Here is an 8831-nt window from a genome sequence, read left to right as displayed (position 1 = left end):
CAAACCGAAGGACATCGTAGCAACCACCGAGCTGCTGAAAGCATGCAGAGATTACATCGACAATTATCGCGATGTCGGGTACGAAACTGCACTGGCAACTGCGAACGGCCTTGCCGAGAGCATGGGTGTTGACACTGTGATGAAATCGTCCCTTCGACTGCGGCGGAAAAAGCGCCAACTCAGTTATGAGTGCCAGGACGAGGTTGATGATGTCGAGACAAAATTCAAGCGAGAGTTCTTCTACGAGATGATTGACACCGTAAATATGTCAATTGAAGAACGCTTCACGGTGAGGGAGCAGCACGTGAGCCTCTGGGGGTTCTTTTACGACCTCACCCGACTTCCTGCAAAGCAGAACTACTTAAACTGTGCCAAGGCTTTGACCACGCACTGAGACACCTAGGAAGTGCAGCCATCGACGGTACTGATCTCTGTTAGGAGCTAATCTACCTATGCAGCCTGCTGCCCACCGGATACAGTGCTCCCCAGGATTTCCTCCAGTTCATTCTGCTTTGGACAACCACCTACGTGACAACTTCCTTTATACGTGGGTGTCATTGAGGATTTTCCTCACTTCGACGGTGTCAGTCGCCACCGCTGAGAGGAGCTTCTCAAAATTAAAGCTTATTAAGACATACCTAAGATGAACCATGGCAGATGACAGGCTATCGTCATTGGCAATTTTGTCCATTGAAAACAGGATAGTTCTAGCCTGGATATGTCTCAAGCCGTAGCCCACTTTGCGATGTTGAAGGCTCGGCAGGTTGCTTTGTAGGGTATCGGACATGGTTAAATTGTGCTTTCGTTTTCTCTGTTCATCAGACGTTAGCTTGCTAAAGGAGACCCACAGCTGAAAGTTGGTTAATCTTGGAAATAAATATATTTTGAAGCATTTGAACACGGTGCTGACAAAACTCTCGATGACCGCGAACGTCGTTCGTTTGTAGGATGTGTGGTTCTCGACTGACAACGACAAAATCGCGACCATTCGCTGAGTCACTCTGGCATGTTTACAAACAACGTGATGTTGGTTGCGGAAATAGGGGGGGGGGGGGGGGGGGGGCTACGGCTACAGTTTGCCCAGGGCGCTTGCTGCTCTAAGGCCGGCCCTGCCCGCTGCAAAGGTACATGATTTCTCGTTCCTGGAGAGACCCGTCGGAAACGGTCTGTCGTTCGAAATGGGCTTTGTACGAACTTGACATGCCCACTAACATTGAAGCCGACTGAGTTTTTTGGCTACCAATCAGTACGGTATCTGCCCAGGTGCGGAAGCAACACGCGACACATGCCGTGCGCATTCAGTCTCGTTCACAAAGTTGCGTTCGAGTGCGATTGCAACCACAAGCGCCTCGTTAAGACTGGCTGCGTCGTGCTGTTGCTATTGTAAAGCTTTCGGCGAGCCATCGGGGAGGCGCTTTGCTGCACGACGCAACGTAGCACACCGCGGTCGAAGCAAATGTGTGTACGAGCCTCTATTCGTACCACAGTTGTATCGTGCAAGTCAAGTCTACGTCGAATGCAAACCGCATTGTCATCTTTCCTAAGAGATTAACATGAGCCACCTGCCTAGTATCTATAATGGCCGCGTCGGCCTATATTACTAACTGCTTACCAAATAAACGTCGTTGTTGACTTGCTACAGCCTTCTGATACATGGTGTCAGAAGTGCGATGCCGTCCACGTCGGTGATAGCTCGAAGCAAGAGCGGAACGCAGTAGTTTTCAACCCAATGGAACTACTCAAGCCACCGGAGCCGCTGCTTCTATCCGGGAACATTGCAAAGAACTGGGAGCTATTTCGACAAAAGTTCGAGCTGTTCCTGAAGGCAACGGCTTCACCAAAAGAACCAAGGTCTGAAGCCGTCAAGACCGCGCTGCTGCTGAGTGCTGCTGGGGACGACGCCTTGGAAATATTCAAAAATTCTTATTTCGCCGAGGATGAAGTCCAGGATGACTACGGAACGGTGGCGACCAAGTTTGAGGAGTACTGTCGCGAACAACAGAATGAGGTCTATGAAAGGTACATATTCCGGACACGAATGCAGGTGGAGGCAGAACCCTTCGAACATTTCTTGCGTGACTTGCGGAAACAAGCACGCTGCTGCAACTTTGCGCAGTTAACCGACTCGGTTCTTCGGGATCAGGTTGTGTTCGGAACAAATAATCCGAAGTTGCCCGAGAAAATGCTCAAGGAAAAGGACATCACGCTGCTCAAGGCCGAACAGATCTGCAAAGCAGCGGAAGTATCGGCTCTGCAGAACAAGGTGTGGGCGCATGGGGAAAAGCTCATGGCGCCCGTGTAAAAGAGGCAGCCGTACAAGTGTGGCAACTGGAACCGCCAACATGAGCGTGGGAGATGTCCGGCATTTGGAAAATCGTGTTTTATGCGCAGAGGCACTAATCACTTTGCGGCGTGCTGCAAGAGAGACCTCCGTGTCGGAGAAATTCTCAATGACCACGACAACTTTGAGATTCTCGACGTGAAGATTTGTAGCGTCAGGAGCCAGGCAAATTGGATCGTCAACGCAAGGGTGGCTGACCAGACAGTCATCTTGAAGGTCGATACGGGCTCCCAAGCTGACTTGCTGCGCTACTGTGTCTACCGAAGGTGCATGAACAAGGCAAGCTTGAAGCCAAGCAGCTCCGTGCTTCGAGAATACAACGGAGACGTCATCAAGCACATCGGCGTAGCGAGCCTACGAGAATCTGCGAACGGTCACTCGGGAGACATCGACTTCTTCATTGTCAAGAAAGGCAACCAGGCAATACTCGGACTTCTAGCAAGCGAGGCGCTCAGACTTGTGTCGCGCTCAGTGGATTCTGTGAACAGCGGTGTCACCGACAGAATTGTAAAGGAATTTCACTCATTGTTCGAAGGCACAGGCTGCGTTACACGACAGTACTAGATGGTCCTGCGAGAGGACGCGACACCGGTAGTCCAGCCGGCACGACGAGTGGCCCTGGCACTCCGAGAGCCCCTTCGATAAGAGCTGGAGCGCATGGAGCGGGGAGGCATCATACAAAAGGTCGACAAGCCAACGGACTGGGTGAGTCCCCTCGTCCTCGTACGAAAAAAGGACGGCAAACTCCGCGTTTGCATGGACCCCAGACGAATTAACGATTGTCTAAAGCGCGAACACTACCCGATGCCTACGCGCGAGGACATTGCGGCCGAACTAGCGGGGGCCAGACACTTTTCCCGTCTCGACGCGAACTCTAGGTTCGACCATATTCCCTTAGATGAGGCCACTTCGACCATTTGCACGTTCGGCACGCCTTTCGGGCGTTACCGGTTTTTGAGGCTTCCCTTCGAGATAGCATCGGCCCCTGAGGTTTTTCAGAAAACTCTAAGCGAGATGTTTGACTCAGCCCCGGGAGTACGTGTGTACATTGACGATATTTTGATCTGGGGAGCAACGCAAGAGGAACACGATGCGCGCCTCCAAAACGCATTGCAGTTGGCCAGGCGGGCTGGCTTGACCTTCACTGCCGACAAGTGCAAGTTTGGGCTAACGGAGATCGACTACTTGGGTGACGTCATAAGCCAGGAAGGGATAAGGCCAAGCTCCGCGTTAGTCACGTCGCTAGGCGAAATGTCGTGCCCCAGGGACAAGAGGGCCGTGCATAGAATGCTTGGAGTAGCCAATTACTTCGAAAAGTACTACCGTATTTAGCGGCAAGAACAAAACTTTTGCGTGGTCTCATTAAAAAAGACACACCCTTCGATTGGACGGACAACCACGCCAAGGAATGGAAGAAAGTCTGCGTAATGCTTACTAGCGCGCCTTTGCTGGCTATCTTTGATTAAGCCCGAGGAACAAAAATCTCTTTTGACGCGTCAAGAAATGGGCTGGGAGCCGCACTCCTACAGCGTCACGGCGACAGCTGGCGGCCTGTAGCTTACGCATCACGGGTTATGACAGGCCCAGAACAAAGATATTCGCAGGTTGAAAAGGAAGCGATGGGTATCACTTTTGGCTGCGACAAATTTCACCACTTTGTTTATGGTCGTAACATACTAATCGAAACAGACCACCGACCACTGATAGCGATTTCTTCATAAGGAATAGGCGACATGCCTCCGCGACTTCAGCGTTTTTTCCTGCGTTTACTTATGTACGATTACGCCCTTCAATTCGTACCAGGAAAACTGCTGCTCCTCGCCGACATGTTGTCAAGGTCATCACCAGTGAAGACCGGGGATACCGCCGGCTCGACTGAAGATGTGGAAGTTCATGCCCTGATTGTGGTCGCGGACTTGGTAAGCGAAAAAATCTTGAATCGCCTGGCTGAAGTGGCCGCAAAAGACCCGGACTCGCAGTCAGTCACACGCTACATGAACAGCAGCGGTGATGTGGAAGGCCAACTGAAACCACTAGTTTCCGTGTTATCACTTCTTCAAGGAATTGTATTGAAGGGGAGCAGAGTGGTGATCCCAAAATCTATGAGGCCGGAAATTCTTAAACGAATCCATGAAGGACATTTGGGCTTTAACAAGTGTAAAGCAAGAGCCCGACCCTACTGAAAAAAAACATTTAAAATTCAAACTGGTCGACCCGTTTGAATCAAACCTGTCGATCCGTTTGAATCAAACGTGATTATGGGATACGGGTACCCGTTTGAAACGGTACCCGTTGGAAACGGTACCCGTTGGAAACAGTACCCGTTTGATACGGGTGCCGGTTTGATACAGGTGCCGTTTGATACGGGTGTCCGTTCGACCTGGCACGTGACCACACGTTTGAACGTGCCATTCGGATTCGCTAGCCCTAAATGGGTATCGTCTGGGTGGTTGGTTATTTTAAACTTATTTAAGACGTCCCGAAACTTATAAACGTATTTATAACATGGAGAACACACGTAGAACAAATGCGCTCGCGTAGGTGCTTGCAAATGGACAGGAAAACAGACACAAAGGATTGTTTTCAATTCTCCTCGAAGTTTATTACCTCTTCTGACGACAAGTACAAACGTGCAAGCGATCTGTGAAATGTGCGAGGCTCTTTAAGCTTTTATACAACTGAGAAGATTGCAAAGCAAACAAGAACCGAGGTAATTCTAGAATATACAGCTAGACTTTCGGGGAAATTATTCCCCCGGCTGCCGCGTGAATAGGCGCTGCATAATTCTACGGATATCCTGGAAGAGTACGCGTAGAAGAACGGTCAATCGTTGCCAACACGTATTTTGCAGTGCACTTACCATAATAATGGCGGACTTGAAAGATGTAATCCGTGATATTTGTCGACACGGTCAAAGCAGGACAACCACACAAACACAAAAACGAGAAGGAAGGCTTGAAAGTTTCAACACGATGCGGCGCACAAGCTGTCATTTGCCGAACCCAGCCAAACCGCCAGAATTCCTGACTTGTTTGAAGAATTGCTTGTTGCCGATAAACGCGTAGGACTTTTCGAACATTTGGTGCACATGCCATACGTTGTCGAGAGACATTCTTATAAGACCACAGGGAAAGGCGGCTGGTCGAAGCAGGCAGGACAAACGAAGTTGCAACGGAAAACAAGCAGACAAAAAGACATGATTGAAAAGGTTTACTCCGACTTAACATAACAAATTAATAACAAGAGGTACAGACATTTCGCCACCTATGCAGGTGGCATCTTCAGTATACACTGGCACAAATGAGGTGTGGTCGACCAGTCTACTTATCACACACGTCCCCGTAAACGTCCGGCAGGGGGCCACGGTTGGTGTTGCACACCGATGCGTCACTGGGATAGTGCGGGGATTGTGACGCGACCTACATCGGCGAAACGGGCAGGAAGAGGGCAACGAGATTGAAAGAACACAAAAGGGACGTTGCCAAGGCCACCCATGCCACGCGGTCCAAGACGGAACTTGTCGAACACTGCTGGACGACAGGACACAGTTTCGACCTGGACAATGCGACGACGCTGGCCCGAGAACAAAGGTGGAGACAAAGAAAATTCGTCGAGTCCTGGTTCATTCACCGTGACGCATCGGTGTGCAACACCAACCGTGTGTGATAAGTAGACTGGTCGACCTCACCTCATCTGTGTCAGTGTATACTGAAGATGCCACCTGCATAGGTGGCGAAACGTCTGTACCTTTTGTTAATAATTTGTTATGTTAAGTCGGAGTAAACCTTTTCAATCATGAATTCACCCGGCTTTTGGAACATTTTTGCACAAAGAGACAAGCGACTGTCAACGCGCCCGCAGCCGGATCTGGCTATGCTTATCAGCGTGGAGCGTGCCCTACCCTTTCTCTGGTCACGTGACAGAGCCGACCAGAGAGGAAGAAGGGGGCGATGGCGAGGTCAAGGAGCAAGACACCGGGACACCCTAGGGTGCCTTCATGTGCGCTTCGCAAGCGCACATGAAGGCTCCCTAGGACACCCCACCCCCCTCCCTCGCAACTCTCCACTCATGCATTCTATAAAAAAAAATGCTTGCGGTTGGTTTTTTGCAGCAATGCAGTCAATGCTAGGGGACAGGACGCACGAACCGCTGTACATGCGCTTTTCTTCTCTCTTGGAGTTGACACTGCACGTCGCGTTTGCAGCCTTGCAAAGCAGGCGAAACGCGCGCATTTCAGCACGCACGCTGGAAATGGCATCAGCCATGAGCTCGGCTTGCGCCCGAGTCAAGAAAGTACCCAGCACGAGCTCGTAATTTGACTGCTGCAACGGCGGGCGTGCTCTCGCAATGCTCGAGGTTCTTGGATGCACGTGTTCGCGCTACCTTCGCCGCATCTTGAAATGAAGTGAAACGGACTCAAGAAGTACATTCTTTCATGCGGTCGCGTCTGCTGCGAGAGAGATTCGAGCTGAATAAGAAAATTGAGGCAAAAAAGATGGACAAAGTTTTAAAGTTCTGTCAAAAATATCGGCTCACCAACGTCGCGCGTTTACGTAAAAAAATTAAAAAAAAAAAGTGTTAGTTTTAGTTGCAAAAAATAAGCACACATCAGCGCACTTAAAATATAAATACAATTACTTGCATTACGCGGACGATCTGAAATCAATAAACCAGCGCTCCCAGCCTTCCGGATACATTGGCTGCCACGGCTCAATCAGCTAGGCGTGCCCAGGCCGCCGATCTGTACGTTCAATAACAAACGGGCTCCCAAGAGCCGTTTGATTAAACCGGTACAGTTTGACGGCCACCGGTCACCCGCTTGTTCATCATGTTCACCGGTTTGAGCAAACGTGCGACAACTTTGCCCAAACGAGTCGCCCATTTGCCCCGACGAGTGACCGTTTGCCAAAGAAGTGACCTGTTTGCCCAAGTAGGTGATCGTTATGGCTCATAGGCGGACCCCTTTGAGCCATACGGGCGACCCCTTTGGCAAACTGGTGACCGCTATCGCTAAACTGTTACCGGTATGGACCCGTTTATTTTCATACAGGCGCCAAATGTTTTTTTTTTTCAGTAGGGGACGCTTGGTGTTCTGGCCTGGGCTTAGCTCGGACATTGAAACTTTGCTGCAAGGCTGCGCCGTGTGCCGAAAGTATGCGCACAGACAACCGAGCGAGCCTCTTATAGTAAGGTCAACGCCAGATCACCGATGGTACAGAGTTGGGATTGACCTCTTTCAGCATGGGGGAGTTCGTACCTGTGTGTATTGGATGCGCTTTCTAAGTTTCCGGAGGTGAAAAAACTAGGGGACACCACGGCACGCGCCGTTATTTCAAAGTTGAGCGCTATCTTTTCAAGATACAGAATCCCGATGGAAGTGTGCAGCCCGACAACGGTCCGCAGTTTTCATCTCATGACTTTGCCGTTTTTGCTTCCAGATACGATTTCAAACATGTGACGTCGAGCCCACAGTTTCCCCAATCAAACGGACTCGCCGTAAAAGGGGTACAGATTGTCAAGCGAATCCTGAAGAAGACTGAAGAGGCCCACGAGGTCTTCTGGCTTGGACTGCTTAGCTACCGGTCCACACCACTAGAAGAGGGTCGATCGTCGGCAGAGCTGCTACAAGGCAGAAGGTTACGCGGCGGCCGACTTCCTGACTTCAACCAACAACCACGCCGGTGTGTTTCTAAGCACGAGCAACTGGCCACGCGATTGAGGAGTTTGACCGAACTCAAGAAAGGGGAGGTCGTGAGGGTGAGAGACAAAGTGTGGGGCCTGCAGAGAGCTCCTGTTTTGTGTTCAGAGGCACCAAGATCGTATCGGGTTGTTACCGAGGGCAACCGGGTTCTTCGACGCAACCGACGACATCTTCTTGCAACAGGCGCGCCCTTTAGTGAAGAGGCTGCCGAAATCGATAACTCGGACAGTGACAGTCCTTCCGAGGCAGTAGCTGCGGCAACACCACTCTCCTGCCACAAACCCACCAACGCCGCCTGCTGACAAGCGTCTAACACCTGCGGCTCCAAGGCGATCCACAGAGCAAACCCAAAAACCAGAGCGGCTGCAGTACGATCACAACTTGGCACAAGTTCAGCGTATTTATAATTGGAACTCTTAAGGCCGGTTCACACATGCAGCGAAGCGCTAATGCAGCGCTTCTCACGTGTCGTCTGCTACTTATTGTCTGCCATGAACAACAGTATTGACGGTGCGACACAAAGCTGGTGAACGCCCCCGTCAGCACGCGCTTAGCGCGAGGTCAGCGCTAGGCTTGTAGCGCTCCGCTCCATGTGTGAACAGGCCTTTATTCGGATTCGTAGACAGAGGGAAATGTATCGTGCAAGTCACGTCTACGTTGAATGTAAACCGCATTGTCATCTTTCCTAAGAGATTAACATGAGCCACGTGCCTAGTATCTGTACTGGCAGCGTCGGCCTATATTACTAATTGCTTACCGAATACACTTCGTTGTTGACTTGCTACAGCC

General features: G+C 50.7%; 1 pseudogene; it reads left to right on the top strand.

The window, feature by feature from the left end:
• The first annotated feature begins 1729 nt into the window (after positions 1-1729).
• Positions 1730-3040, top strand: LOC121045490 (annotated as a pseudogene).
• The last annotated feature ends 5791 nt before the right edge of the window (positions 3041-8831 follow it).

This window comes from Ixodes scapularis, unplaced genomic scaffold, assembly GCF_016920785.2.
Source record: "Ixodes scapularis isolate PalLabHiFi unplaced genomic scaffold, ASM1692078v2 PGA_scaffold1__304_contigs__length_218370807, whole genome shotgun sequence".
Lineage (NCBI taxonomy): Eukaryota > Metazoa > Arthropoda > Arachnida > Ixodida > Ixodidae > Ixodes > Ixodes scapularis.
Note: the sequence above shows the minus strand (reverse complement) of the source record. Positions and strands in the feature narration are given on the sequence as shown.